Raw genomic sequence first — 16,441 nt, 5'->3', positions numbered from 1 at the left:
CTCAAAAAAAGAAAAAAAGAACCTGCCTATTGGAAGTCAGCCACGTGGACCAACCCATATCAGTATCAACATGGCATCAAAGTCTTCTATTAGAACACATGGAGGGCTGGCAAGAGGCTCCACAGGTAAAGGTGAGTGCCACACAAGCCAAGCAACCAGAGTTCAACCCCTGAAGCCCATGGTGGAAGCAGAAAACTGACCCCTGAATGTAATCCTCTGCCACATGAGCACTGTGACATTAACGTGCGTGCACTCGAGCACACGCAGACACACACACACACACACACACACACACACACACACAAACTGAAAATATCACCACCTAGGGAATCCTTGAATTTTGACAAAACAAGGCAGTTGCTTACCAGAATGAAAGAATAGAAACAAGGAAGAAAGGAAGGAGATTTAGACTTGAGTGATATCATGAGGGAGACAGGAAGGAGCTGGAGAGGATGCATTTGACCAAATGTTATATGAGTCATTGAAAGGCATAGGATAATTCTGCCCGGTCTCTGTGAACTAGTACAGACAAAGGCCCCTTAAGCCATGCCTTCTCCTTAGTACAGCATCTTTTTTTTTTTTTTTTTTTTTTAAGTACAGCATCCTTTTGACAGTGCTTCTTCTAAAGTTTCAACAAGAGCATCCTCTTACATGGAGCCTTTTTTTTTTTTTCACAAGTAGCTGAATTTAATGACAGCTGTCTTCTTGATATTGTTTTGTGTAGTAAGGAGTCTCTTGGGACTTATCCAGAAACTAAGTCAAGAAAAGACAATATTGAGGAACAAAATAAAAGGTAATCCCAGGAAAGGCAATGATGCCTAATGGGTCCAATTGGGGCTTATTATTGGTTAATGAATCATTGTCAAAACATCACAGCAAGCATGAGCGTGCACAGTCTCATCGACAGTGAGAAAATGACTCTTCATCCCAACAGTTATTAACTGGGAGTTGTTTGAAAACACGTCCAGTGATTATAACAACACCGGAGCTAATTGAGAACCCTGAGTGGACAGCAAAGAGCCTACAACAGCAGACTCGGTCAGCTCAGACGGGGTTCCTTTCTTAATTACTTCTTGAAAAATAGCAGGGAAGAAAATTGAATTTGGGTGGCAGCCTGCAGATATCAAGCTCAACTAAATCTCCCTGTTATTGATACATACGTGTATATCATACATATAATCATGACATGTATATCACGATACATATTATTGTGACATTAGAAGCAGCATTTGAAAACAGAAATTTCTCAAGGAAACATTATGGTTGCTGTCCCCAGCGTGGTCTTTATAAGAATACTGATACCTAACGTACATTTCAGCCAACTCTCAAGTATTCACAGGCCTAGAGCATCTCATCCCTAAGGGTCAGTACATTTTCATAGTTTCTGTTCCCAATGGGCAGAAACAGACAGAAGCACACAAATGCTCCATCTGCCTCTTTGGTTATTTTCCCAAGAAGGAAAGGATTGAAAACTGTAGCAACAATGTGAAGTCTCTGCTTTGGGGCAGATCTTATTGGTCTACAATACTCACTCACTACATCAATGATTTTAAGAAATTGTCTATAATGTCAAACAAAACAATACTATTTTTATACTATTAAGGAAAAATTAAGGTGAAACATGCTGTCTTTGTTGAGGTTTCTATTGCTGTGAAGAGACACCATGACCACAGCAACTCTTATAAAGGAAAACATTTAATTGGGGCTGGTTTACAGTTTCAGAGGTTTAGTCCATTATCTTCATGGTGGGAAGCATGGCACCATGCAGACAGAAATGGTGCTGGAGAAGGAGCTGAGAATTCTACATCTTGATCCACAGGCAGCAGGAAGAGACTGTGTGCCACACTGGGCATAGCTTGAGCATATAAGACCTCAAAGCCTGCCTCCACAGTGACATACTTCCTGCAACAAGGCCACACCTACTCCAACAAGGCCACACCTCCTAATAGAGCCACTCCCTATGGGTCAAGCATTCAAACACATGAGTTTATGGGGGCCATTCCTATTCAAACCACCACATACGCACTCTTAGAAAAGTTACATTTAGGGCCAGGGGAGATGGCTCAGTCATAAAGTGAGGGTCTGGGTTTGGATCCCCAGTACCCACACACCTCTAACCCTAGCACTGTGGGGATGGGAGAGGTGGAAAACAGCAGAGCCAGGGAACTCAGTGGTCAGCTCTTGACCTTCACATGTGCACACACACACACACACACACCACACACACACGTACAAGCACACTCAAAGTTTAATTTATTCCGCTTTTCAAATATACTGAGAAGTCACTCGGCATGGCTGAAAGCCAGTGGTATTCAGAACTGTCCCCTTGCCCACAGCTTCCACACTGAATATAGTGTCCATTTCTACCCAGTGGCTTCCTTTGGCAACAGCATACATCCTTCTCATAACGGGACTGGGAGGACATAAATACCAATTTCTCGAGCAAACAGCTTTTAATGGCAGACTTTCCATCTATTCATCTCACTCCCTAAGTCATGCCACTGTCTGAAACATCCTCATAGTCCAACTGTGGATGACTTAATTTGGTTCAGTAGAACAACCGGACAGTCAGAGCTTCCCAAAATGTTATAAAAACAATACATTGCAAAAATCTACTAAGATGTAGGTATTTTTTCAGCTCTATCCAGAGATGCAGTGCTCTTTAGAAAATATGAAGAGAGGAAAATTTGGTAGGCAGGTTTATGTCTCGTGTTGCCTCTCCATTACCTTCTTATTTCCCCTTCGCAAACCTGGGTCACATAAGTAATTAATTTTCAATAAGCTGGATAAATGGTCTTGGCTATTATATCGCTGTAATAGGTTGAGAGGACGACAGCAATGTGAGACGTCTAGGCAAATTCATTTAGTAAGGCCTTGACATTTCTCCTAAGACTTCATACATACTCTTGTAGTGGATTGTCAGTTCGCAGAGGCCGGCCGTGATCATGGGACTCCTAGCCTGCTTTACAGTCGGTTCTTTGTAGGTCCAAGCTTTGTGTAAATCTGTCTCCCCATGCATGCTCACACGCAAAAGGCCAGCGTAAGACACTGGGTGTCTTTCTCTGTTGCTTTTCACTTTGTTGAGACAGGGCCTCATTTTGGCTAAGCGGCCTGGCCAGTGAGCTCTCAGAAGCCGCCTGTTTCCATTCCCTAATGTGGGTGCTGGAGACTTGAACTCAGGTCCTCATGCCTGCCATCTCCCTCGCCATGGATCCCAAGCTTGCATCCATACTGCCAATGTGACAGTACAAAAAAAAAAAAAAAATTCATCTCTTGAAAAACTACACAGAGAAAAGCAGAGACTATTCTGAATAATAAACTCAGTGAAGAGTTCTACAGTGAATAATTTGGGCCCCACTTTTTCCCTTTATGGCAAATTCTCTCCCCCTTGAATGTTTCACTACAGTCTTTGACACCCAAGCAGTGATCCAAATGAGTGTGTCATAAAGCTCGGCGGGCCCCACCTCCTATCCCCATTCTTTCCGTCACCTGGCAGTGAGGTCCATCCCCGTTTTCCCTGCACCCACACAATGGCGACACTTTGAAGTGGAGCAGATGAGGTCCCTAAATTTGTTGTCCCTACTTAAAATTGATAATCTCCTATGTTACAAACCTCAAGCACCTATTTTTAATGAAAGCTTTAGATGAATATCAAAGAACTATTTAGCCGTGTCTAATATTTTAATTAGATTATAGTCTCAATTTAACCCATTAAATCTCCTTTGATGATCCCCATATTTAGTGTTTAGCCTCAGATGCACGAGGTAATGAATACTGGACCTTTTGATTTAATGAGAATTTCGGCTCTTCCAGCCTGCACCTCTTTTTTGTGTACCTTTTATTTTGCTGGCTATAGAATTCAGTTAATTGAAGGGGTCTCTCACCATCACACATTAAGGAGTATAAATTAGCATCCCCATTCTGGCTGAAAAATGCAGGCGGACAGTTCTGCTTTGATCTGAGGATTGAGCTGAAGAAGGCAGCAGCCCCCTGAAAATGAGCTGATGGCCTTGTTATCAGAGCCAAATACAGATGCGTCCATGTGTCACAGAACACTTAATGTCTTAATTGGTCACCTTCCAATTCTGCCTGTCCTGTTCATCTCATTCTTCTGAGAGCCTGCATGTGCAAGTGTGTCTGTCTGTCTGTCTGTCTGTCTGCGTCTCTGTCTGGCCTTCTCTTTTTTTCTCCCATTTCGCCCCTCTCTTCACTCGGTTACATATCTAGATTTTAAATTAATCTCAGTTCAAGAAAAAGGAAACACAGCCACCCCTCAGAATCTGAGGGGAATCTGATCCAGGACTCCCTACAGATATGAAAACTCTGTGACTGGTCAAGCCCCTTGATTAAAATGTCTTGATATTTGCATGCAACTTCTCTATATCCTCTCATGTCCTTTCAATCAGCTCCAAGTTACTTAGGACACCTACCATAACACAATGCAAATGCTACGGAAATGTCTGTTTGGGGAATGGAGACAAGGAAATAGAGACTTTGTGTGTTCACACAGAAAACATGTCTTTTCAAATATTCTCAGTTGGTGGTTGGAGCCACAGACTCCATCATCCAAATGCAGAGAACCAACTGTAGCAAAAATGCTTTCCCTTGAAATAATTTTTTAAGCATTTACTTACTTTGTGTGTGTATATATGTGTATGAGTCTGTTTTTTCTTTTTTCTTTTTTCTTTTTTTTTTTTCGAGACAGGGTTTCTCTGTGTAGCTTTGCGCCTTTCCTGGGACTCACTTGGTAGCCCAGGCTGGCCTCAAACTCACAGAGATCCACCTGGCTCTGCCTCCCGAGTGCTGGGATTAGAGGCTTAAAGGCGTGCACCACCACCGCCCGGCTATGAGTCTGTTTTTTCCTTCCACCATGCGAAACCTGGGCTTGGAACTTAGTTCATCAGGCTTGGCCACGAGCGCCCTTACCCACTGAGTTATGTTGCTGGACCGTGCCTTGTCATTTCTACAAACATCTGGAGCTATTCAGAGCCTTCCACAGACACAATGCTTAGGTTCTGTGTTCTCATCCTCATATATCCCATGTCATGGGTGTGCTGCTGGGGGATGTCTTTCTGTACGCTGTGAATATATATTGTTCCCATTGGTTAATAAATAAGCTGCTTTGGCCTATGGCAAGGCATCTTAGAGGCAGGCGGGAAATCCAAGGAGAGAGACAGGAAAGAGAAAGGCAGAGTCTGGGTAGACACCAACCCACCACCCAATGAGCAACATGCCAGCAGACTGGTAATGCCACAGCTATGTGGCAAAACATAGATTAATAAAAATGGGTTAATTTAAGATGATAGAGCTAGGTAGCAACTTAAGCCATTGGCCATACAATTTGTAATTAATATAAGCCTCTGAGTGATTATTTTATAAGCTCTTTGGGACCATGGGGCTGGGCGGGACCAGAGAAAACTTCGACTACAGTGTGCATCTCTTACTATGATCTCAGAAGGGCTATTCTGTGTTTCCTTCCTCCTACACAAAAGAGGGAATACACTGAATAAAACTATGTGCTAAATACTTTGGGCCCTGTATATACTTATTCTTGATGACAAATTTATCTCCAATCTTAATTTTGTACTTTATCTTGACCATCTAGAGGATTGTCAAAATCACCTTGATAAGCCTGGCTAGCCTGTTCCCATCCTGATATTGGGCTGTGATGTCTTTTCCCACACCCCCAGCTTTAAATCTACTCTAGTGATAAAGTGATTCCCGCCGCCCCCCACCCCCCGCAGCTCAACAAATTCATTTCAACCTTGAGAAATAAAAATAAAGTATCAATTAAATTCCAACAGCAGGACAAATAAAGGTCAAAAAAATAACGTCAAATTTCAGATGATGAAACTTTTGGATAAATATGGTAGACTGAAAACACACACACACACACACACACACACACACAAATCTGCTTTCATTTTCAAGATGAATCATAGGAAATAATTGAGTGACACTCTTCCTGGGGAAATGTAAACAAATGTTCCACTTATCCCAGATAAGAAACCAACAACAAGCTGGGTGGTGATGGTGCACACCTTTAATTCCAGCACTCAGGAGGCAGAGGCAGGTGGATCTCTGTGAGTTCAAGGCCAGCCTGGTCTACAGAGTGAGTTCAATGACAGCCAGGGCTGTTACAGAGAGAAACCTTATCTCAAAAAAAAAAAAAAAAAAAAGCCAACAACAGATCAAAGTACAGATACTCCCAAAGTCCGATTTGGGTAAGTCAATAAATTTTATTACATACAGGAATATGGGTGAGGGCTTATTTACAGAAGGAGAAATGACTTAAAGACAGCTGCATCACCAAAGCCCACCCCCACGTAGGTGAAATCTCACAAAGCTGGGACCCTGGAGCACACTGCACAGCCTACGGGCAGCTCAACAGGTTTTAGGGTGTCCTTTCCTGGTAGCACAGTTGGTCTGAGCCTTTTCCAGGCAGCACAGCTGGGCTTTGTTTCTTCTGGGCAGTTCACTGCTTGTCTTGTCTTTGCTTCCTCCAGGGTACTCAGTCTGAACTCCATCCAAATCGCACAGCTTGTCTGAGAGTGATTTTTCAGCTGTTTTGACAGCTTCTATACATGCTTGGAGAGGGAGGAGCCTAGTGAGGCTGCTCAGTTTCAGGGACTTTCTGAGGTTCTTCTGAGATGTTTATGTCTTCAGGAGCTTCCCTGCAAGATGAAATGTTTCACCTCCTCATTAGTCTCTGGAGTTGCTTCACCTGCCTGTAAACATCTTGCATCTTGATGAGCTTCCCTCCAAGATGGAAGGTTTTAATCTCAGAGTAAACTTACACAACAGTAACTTGAAAAAGGCCCAAGGAGGAGTGACAGTAGTAATGAAATTTTGGAAGCTGGAAAAACAGATGAGAGCCACATTTCAGAAAAACCGACAAACTCCAAAAGTAGTGAACTCTAAGCTAGCATGGAGAAAAGCCTTGAGTCACTCTGACTCACCTCAGTAAACAGCAAAGATGCTCAAGAGCTGACGGTGTCAGTCATGTCCAGGATGAGGGCTGAGGAGCTGGAGAGATGGTTCAGGGACTAAGAGTACCAGCTGCTCTTGCAAGGACTTGGGTTTGGTTCTCAGCACCCATATAGCAGCCCATAGCCATCCGTGACTCCTGTTCCAGGGATCCCAATGCCCTCTCCCGGCCTTCAGGGGCACTGTGTGCATGTGGTGCACATGTATACACGCAGGCAAAACACTCATACATATAAACTAAAAAACAATTATTTTAAGAGAATAATAAGCTAGAAGGAGGAGGAGAGAACGGAGTAGAGATGAGGAGGTAAATGAGGCATGGATAAAAATGTGTTCAAAAGCCGCTAGACCTGTGTCATCCTCCATTCTCCATGCAGCCAAGCTGTGGCTTTCCCCAGCCCCAGGAATAGATGGTCACCTTCTGATGAGGGAGTGAGGAACAATTGGCTCTGGTGAGACGACACATGCTGTGTAAGCAGGAGGCATGGGTGCACAGCTCAGAGGCAGCTAGTCCCCTCTCACCTGGTGCTCAGAAAGTAGAGAGTCATCTCACAAGGAAGAGTTTAGAAAAGTCTTCTCTAGGGAATCTGACCAGCCGATGAGAAAAGCCCTGGGGCTGTAGCTCGATGGTAGAGCAATCCCCTAACATACTTGAGGCCCTCGGTTGAATCCATAGTACTGAGGGGGGAAAGGAAACTATTAACTTGGAGTTGCTTTGACCATACTTTAATGGGCCAGGAATGCATCTTAGTTGGTGGAGTGACTGCCAAAATGCACAAGGATCTTAATTATCTCTCCAGAACCACACAGTTGGCATGTGGTACGTTCCTATAATAGCACCACAGAGGTAGAAGCAAGAGAATCAGAAGTTCAAGTTCACCCTCAGCAACCTGCCCTGCTTAGGCTACCCAAGACTCTTTCATCAAGTAAATAAGCAAATTTAAAAGGGGAAAGACCTAAAAATCCTGGCCTCAGGGGTTCTTCCACTGCCCATGATAAAGCTCTCAGCTCCACGACCACGTACTCTTAAGTTCTCTTCAAGTTGCTCATCCTTCGTTTTAAATAGGGTGGGAATACTGGAAATCCCAAGCATCTGAGCATATTACAACAGGCCCCCCGGGGAACCAGGAACCATACGAGTTAGAGACAGGACAGCATGGCAGCAGAAACCAACTCAAACATAAGGTTAGAAAATAACAGAAAGGGACTTCCCCAGAAATCAGAGTGAAAACGGGAAGGGATAGAAATAAAGCAAAGAGATAAAGAAATGTAGAGACTGAATCTAGCAGGTAAGAATCCAAAGCACAGACGTTCTATAACGTTCTATAAGGAGCAAATAGAAAAAAGGAGAGGGGCCGAGCAGTGGTGGCACATGCCTTTAATCCCAGCACTCGAGAGGCAGAGCCAGGAGGATCTCTGTGAGTTCGAAGCCAGCCTGGTCTACAGAGAAAGATCTAGCACAGGCACCAAAACTACACAGAGAAGCCTTGTCTCAAAGAAAAAAAAAAGAAAGAAAAAGAAAAAAAATGAGAAGGCCACCAAAGGAACAACTCGAGAAAACTGCTTCTAACTGAAAGATCAAATGACTTTTCCGACTCACAGTGCCTTCTGGATGTGCAAAAGAGTGGATGAAAACAGAACCAAAACAAGACGCAGAACTGAATTCCGGTACACTGGCTGCAAGGAGAAGATCCTGCTGGCTTCCGGAATGCATGTAGCGAACCAGTCGAGAATGAACGTGGGTTTGGAGTAACAATGGCCATTGGCAGCTGAGCCAGTCAGTAGAGTCCAGCATTCAGAATTACTCAGAAATACTCATAAATTATTTCTACTTGGAAGTGCCAATAACCATGAGACTGGAATGATTTCAGTCCTTTTACCCATCAGGCACTAGTTCTCAGAAAACACAGTAGATTGGTTTCCCAGAGCAAGGGATGTTGGCTCCGTGGGGGAGCTCCTGACTGAAGTTGCAGCCTCAGTCCCGAGTGCAAAACAAAACCCAAACAAGAGAGGGCAAAGCAAGAAAGAAGATAGTATGAGAAAGAAGAACAGAAGGGAATAAAAGGGATTCCTAGGGTGACAGGGAAGGGAGTTGCTTTGACACTGAACATGGAGTGGACTCCATCGGAAGAGGCTGTGAGAGAGATTTTTCATGGAAATGAGATGTTAGAAATATGAGTACCTCAGGAGTGGGAGACAGACAGACAGAGCTTAAGAGCCAATGAGTCACAAGTCCATTAAGAGTTTTAAAGCAATGAGATAATTCAATCAAAGGAAAAAATAAGCCCTCCAGAGAAGCCATTGGCTAGCCGTCATAACTGGCATATGTATATCACCATAATGGTGTGACTGACACTACATTATTGAGAAGAGAAATGGGGAGAGTATGCATGTGGCAGAGGCAGGGAGGAAAGAACACTATTTCCATCTGTCCTGGTCTAAAGTTCTAGGAAATTCTTAAACCAGAAATACCAAAAAAGCAAGAATTCAGTGAAATCCCTTAGAAACATAGAGACGCCCTAAAATCAACAGCGCGAGATGAGAGATGGCTAGTTATCTCTGTAGTAAAGAAAATGGAAGGGGTTGGTCAGTGAGCTGACTCAGGCAGTAAAGGTGCTTACTGCCAAGCCTGATGACCTATGTTCAACCCCGAGAACCCACGTGGTGGAAGGAGAGTACCAACTCCCACAGTTACCTTTTGACCTCCACACTCATGCTATGGTATGGATGGCATATACACACAAACATGCACGCACACGTGCACACACACACACACACATGCATTCATGCACACACATGCACACATACACACAGTAAACAAGTAAAACGTAATTTTGAAAGTTTTTTAAAAATGAGGAAGAAGATGGGGCAGCTCTTTTTCTTCTTTTCTTTTCTTTTAAATAAAATCCTTATAGAACTGTTTGATTGTTTAAACAATATACGTGTGCAAATAATAGAAGACAATTCTTTAAAATCTGAAATAAAGCACTTAGGAATTTAAAGTAAATGCAAACATGTAAGAGCAGAGCTGGCATGACGTATTGGGTCTTCACTCCTTTGGTTTTGCTTTAAGCTTATAAATTCCCATTTGAAGTCTGAAGTCAAGCCCTGAGGAGGCCGAGAAAGGACTAGCTGAGCAGCCAGGTATGTAGCTCAACTGGTAGAGAGCTTGTCTGGTGTGCATGAAGCCTCTGGTTCAGTCTCCAGCACGGCATACACTGGGTGTGGGGGTGCATGCCGGTCACCCCAGCACTGAGGAGCTAGAGTTCAAAGCCATCTTCAACTATATAGCAAGTTCATGGTCAGCCTGGGCTATATAAAATCCTGTCTCCTCAAAAATACTATGGGGCTGGAGAGATGGCTCAGTGGTTAAGAGTTCATACTGACCTTACAGAGGACCCAAGTTTGGTTCCCAGCACCCATGTTGGGTGGGTCACAATTGCTTGTAGTTCTAGCTCCAGAAGATTTCAGACCCTCTTCCGGACTCTGCAAGCACCTGCCCTTACATGTGCATATAACCACATATATGTATATAATTTTAAAAATAATAAACCTTAAAAAAGATACCAGTGGGCTATTCTTTGGCTTGCATTGACGTAAATTATTGGTAAGGACACTCCATTATCTTATTAACTATAATGTGGATCCTAGAGAGACAACGAACACTGGAAATTCAGTTGCTCCCCAAAGAGTATATTCATCAACATTTTAATTAATTTTTTTTTAAAAATCCTTCTAAAACTTTCACCATGTGTGTTCATGTTCTTTTACCTTAAAATGTATTATTTTATGTATTCAGGCTCAGGGGGTGGTAGCACAAACCACGGTGGATATGTGGGCGTCAGAGGACAACTTTGTGGACTTGTTTCTCTCCTTCCTCTTTACGTGAATTCCTGCGATGGAACGCAGGTCTTCAGCCTTGTGTGGCACACACTTGACCTACAGAACAATCTTTCTGGCCCCTGCAAATTGGTCTCATCACTTCCTCCATCCACATTTTTCTTTGATTTGATTTTTGAGACACAGTTTTGTGTCTCCCAGCCTGGCCTCTTACTCACTATGTCAAGCCCAAGATGAACTTGAATTCCTTTCCGATCTTCTGGTTTCTACCCCCGAGTTCTAGGATCACAAATATGGACCATTATACCCAGTTTTGTTTCTCCTTTTGGAGAGGGTTGTTTTGTGTTTGTGCTCCAGGGAGACGGACACCTTAAAGATACAGCTGGAACGTAATTTCTGGCTTTCCCTTGGTAAGTTGAAGACTATATTCATTATCACTTTAAAAGGTCCCTATGAATTTGAACCACCCTCTCTCTGTTTCCTATCAGGCACCAAATCAGAAAACTAAAACCTTAGAGCAGAATGGGGCAGGGCTAGATAAAGGGGAAAAGGGCATGATGTCAGCAAGCCATTTTCAATGGAGCCTTCCAGGCCATGTTTCTTTCATGGAATACAAGTCTTCTCACAGCGCAGGAAAAAAAAAAAAAAAAAAAAAAAAAAAAAAAAAAAAAAAAAAAAAAAAAAACAAAAAAAAAAAAAAAACCCAGCTCCTTTGAGACATTCTAACCCTTTTGTAATGAAATGGTGAAGCTCAGATGTCTACTTAATGTGAATCAGATAGATAAATGGTTGAGATCCTATGGAGTCTGATGTCAGGGACTTCCTAACTGATAGGTTCAACCTACGCTGCATTATTGTCTGTTATGTTCTTCCAGCTGAGACCTCATAGTAGGTACTTGCAAAGTTCTCATCTCACTCTGTTCACCATTCTTAACTCATTTGTGGGACACATCCAGCCAATGGCTACGATGCCTACTCAGCTCCATCTGTGACTCTCCAATACCACAGGGAGAGCACAAGAGGAAGAGATAACTACAAACAAAATTAGGCTAGGTTATCTAGTGCATCCTCTAGAAACTCTAAGGGGTAAGAGGGGAGGAGTAACAACCAAAAAATACAAGGGCCCTGGGCATGGGATGCAAGCTTGTGATCCTAGCACTTGGGCGGGGCTGGCAAAGGAGGACCATGAGCTCAAGGCCAGCCTGATCTACAGAGTGAGACTTGACTTCAAATGAACAACAAACACAATACACATATGAGAGCCATTCTGAATGTTCAGCTCACTCGTAAACATTTACTAGAATTTTCTCTGACCAACTAGATGTATTAACTCTGCAGCTCCCCAAACTAACGGGCTTTGTGACACTGAGCATGTCTGTCTGTGCCTGGGATGACTGACTCATCATAACTAGAAGATTAGGTGAAGGAGTTTGTTTGTTTGTTTGTTTTATAAGGGAAAGGTGTATATGCGAGGACCTACTCATCCTGTCAGATGCAGGAGTGTCTTCTGAAACAGCCCAGCAGGCAGTTGCCCCACCTTGGCTTGATGACAGAGTGTGAAGGAACTCGGAACCCCCCAGGAAAATTCATTCCAGGTCCAAATTGCTCTTGGCCAGAAGAGTTGCCAAAAGTCGACCTAAGACGTTATTAGACAATTGGCAACTGCAACTTCTTATTCATCCTTACATCTGAAATCGCTACAAAAATCCTCTCCTCCCCGTGCTACAGTACCCACAGAGCTGCTGTCACTTACCAGAGCAACCCCAATTGCTTGTAAGGTGGCACTGGAAGCAGTTTCTACTCTTAATCCCTCCACTTTGTCTTTGTGATCATCTGAGACTTGACTTCTCGCGTGTAGTAAGTGTCAAATGAAGGGCTTGGGAGTTATTAGATGTATCTTCTAACAGGGATCATTTCTTCCTGAGAGACACTTTGTCCTTAACTTAGTAAAATGACCCTTTGTTTTCATTTACTTTTAGAATGAAGTGTTAGAACTTGATGAATTAAAATCCATACTCTCCTTCTCTGCCCTGTTGCTCTTAAGTCCTCTAATTGCTGTGGATCTATTTATTTAAATTAGGATGTGTGAACTGAAGTCTTCATGAAATGTCAGGCCATCTAAACAATGGGAAACCTGCGGTTCCTTTCCTCTAGAAAGAAGACAGGGTGTCGGAGCTTAATGATGAAGAACCACATAAGGGCTGGAGATGGAGTTCAGTGGTGGTACACTGCCTAAAATGCATGAGGCTCTGGGTTCCATTCCCAGGAGGAGGAGCAGGAGGAGGTATCTAATGCCCACACTAGAAAGTGCCCTGGACTTGCCTTGCAACCTCTGTCTAACCCTTCCTAATGAGAAGGTGCTTAGTGTAGAGACAGCCTCATCTTCAGCATGACAGAGTACATCTACCCTACAATTGCAGCTACCACAGGCTAGCTCCTTCTCCACCCCTCCCCAAAGCTTTCCTCTGACTAGCCAAAGGGCTGACGGTCCTTTATTTGTGTTTTACACACCAGTAAGTATTTGGGCTCCTGCACACTCTGAACATTTTAGCTTGTCAATATTCTCTTTGAAGTTCCATGGCAAAAACATGTAAAATAAACATAGTGTTTAAGTATTTCAATTAATTCGTTATTTTGTAGATTGAGCTAAATTCAGGAAGACCCAGGGAGCTCGCTGCTTCAACTGAATGTGTTTACTGCATAGTTCTCTCAGCTCCAGGAAGCCCTGTTTAGTGTGCCTCTCCACATTGTTGCCTCTCAGAGAGCCAATCCACTCTCTCATGTCATACATTCAGATTAAGTATTTCTTAGCATGACAGTCAGCAACACTAAGCTGAGAAATAGTACTGAAAATCTCTCGCAGAAGCTCTGAAATCAAGTCCTTCAGGAGCAGTCTTGGGGACAAACGTGGGTGGGGGGGATCCCATTTGGGATTAGATGAGAAATTATTTGCCTTCCTCGGCTACTCAAAGATGTTTCTGTCTCTTCAAAATCGGGTCTATCTATATGTCTTTCTATAATATAATGAACATAGTTTTGTGGGATCTTTACTAACAAGAGGGACTGAGTTGAGACAAAAATCTGAGCCATTCAGACAAAATACTTTGTCAGCCCATTGAGGCTTTGATCAGTTTCGAAGGTCAAAAGCAAAAATTGCTGCCATGTTACATTCAATTGAGACTAAATTGTGTCTGTCTTTTAATATCGCTGATCTGAAGAAAAGAAGGACTGGGGGAAGGGGGGAGAGGAGAGGAGAGGAGAGGAGAGGAGAGGAGAGGAGAGGAGAGGAGAGGAGAGGAGAAAAGCTGTGAGGACTTTGCTATCACTTTATTTACCACAATTCCAGGGCTGGGGTGGGGTCGGTGAGAAAACTGTGCCTTGCTCTGGTTGCATTCAGAGCTCTTCCACTCCCAGCATTCCAATGGTAAAGACCAGGGTGACTGGAAGTGGCATCTCCCTAAGCAGGCAACACTCCTGAATCAGACTCCAGTTCCTGGGGCTCCAGACTCACTGTGCCCCAATCTGGAAGAGCTATTTTTAAGCTGGAAGCTTCTCTGTTTACCTGCTTCTTCAAGACAAAAGCTCAAGAAATGCCCTCACTCCGATCCCCATGGAGTAAGTCCTGGCATTTTCTGAAGGCAGAAAAGATAAATGCCTAGTGCTTTTGAGTTTGTGTTCACCATCTAATTTAATCTCTCTCTCTCTCTCTCTCTCTCTCTCTCTCTCTCTCTCTCTCTCTCTCTCTCCAATCACACAGTATTTTTTACTTACTTTAAGCAGCTGTTGTCCACAGGACTAGAAAAACTTAAGTTTCTTTTTCCCCTTGGCTTTTGGCTCCGTGCTCTTATGTGAGATATCTTTCTTTTATTATCAAGTCACACTCCTCTAGCCCAAGGGTTTGTTTGTTGGTTTGGTTGGCTGGTTGGTTTTTGTTTTGGGATGTGTGTGTGTGTGTGTGTGTGTGTGTGTGTGTGTGTGTGTGTGTGTGACTGTAAAGCATTTTCTGTAAACTACTTCTTTTAAATAGTTCTGTGAGGCTGAAGATACAGTGTGGAAGTAGAAGGTTTGCCTGGAGAGACTCCGGCTTTGAAAAAATATGGTCATTATCTGAACAGAGGAGGAGAAATCTGAGCCTGAATTTGTATCATTAGCTACAACTACACAAACTAAAGAAACGAGGAGGATGTTCATACAAAGCCACAGGGGCAAATTGCAAGCCAAGGCATTGTTACCAGAAAGTAAAGAAACAATAGGGGAGAGCATACAAGAAGAAGGGAACAGAGTCAAATGATCTGCGTCCATCCAGCTGTTAGCTAGCCCAGTTCGCGGATACATTCAACTTTGTGGAGCCTCAGTTTGCTGACCTATGGTTCACAGCCCCCTTGACTAACTACAGAGCAAGCTTCACAACGCCTGTGTTTTAAGTGGTGGCTTTGCCTCCTCTGTGATGCAGACTGGGTAAAGCTCCCTTTCTGCATCGCGCTACATTTGTTACACTGCGTAAACTCAGAACTTCCACCTAGGGGAGTCTTGAAAATTCATTCCCCTCGTTGGGGAAAAAAAAGGAGGAAAAGGAAGATTAAATGCACCCAAAACTCACACTACTGCAGTCTCTGTAATTATTTATCTCTGCTCCCGAGGGTGAGGAATGCACCTACCAAGTTCACTCCTGTCCAGTTTTCCTAGGCTCGCTGATCTAAAGACCACCAGTAAGCCAAGGCAGGCCGGAAACCGAAGTCTCCTCCCTCACGGCCTATGTGAATGAACTATATAGTTCATTAACATAGTTTCACATTCCAAATACCAAAAGGCGCCGGTCCCCTCAGCGTTTTGCAGAGACAAGATACCATTTGCGGTGACCTTTTTCACCTGGATGAGATTCATTAATCTCCATTGGTCAAATGATTGAAAACAGAAAAGTCGGGGTCGGAGAGAAAGTGTTAAGTAAAGGTCATTAGCCAAGTTCATCGCTACCGGGGATAAGAAACTGGGAAAAGAGAGGTGACTGCCAGCAGAGGAACGGGACAACGGACGATTCCCGGAAACCTATGCTCCTTCCCAATTTGCCCCGCAAGCCCTTTATTATTATCCAGAGAGACCGCAGACCTAGTAAGAGAATAGAAGACCTGGGGCAATGGAGAGGAGTGGCCGGCGAGCGATAGCTTCAATGCCCCACCCCCAAACAAGTGCGCATCCACAACACCTTTTGCCTAAATTCCGAAGGCTGTGGAGTGTGTTCCTTGCCAGCCTACGCCTTGCCGAAACACTGCACGAAGTGAGCGCGTCCACAAACAACCCGAAGACAACACTTTTAGAATCTCAGTAGCCTTTGGGACATGGAAGGGTTGCGGGACAAGAGTGCAACAAGTTCCGGAAGCAGAAATTGCGCTGTGGATTTTCTCTGTCCATGGGTCTGTGGGGAGGGACGCTGTGGGGGCCACCAGCGCCGCAAGCGCCCGGGACACCGAGCGCCCCGATGACCGCTGGGACCCCAGAGGATGGAAGCGCAGTCAGCAGAAGGGGGTCGCCTAGGGATTTGAGTTAGAAATGTGGGGTCCCGGTAGGGGTGTGAGCAGAAATAGTGAAAAGCCACCGACAGCCCTGTCAGGACACA

The sequence above is a fragment of the Peromyscus eremicus genome, chromosome 7, assembly GCF_949786415.1.
Source record: "Peromyscus eremicus chromosome 7, PerEre_H2_v1, whole genome shotgun sequence".
In the NCBI taxonomy this organism is placed as follows: Eukaryota; Metazoa; Chordata; class Mammalia; order Rodentia; family Cricetidae; genus Peromyscus; species Peromyscus eremicus.
Note: the sequence above shows the minus strand (reverse complement) of the source record.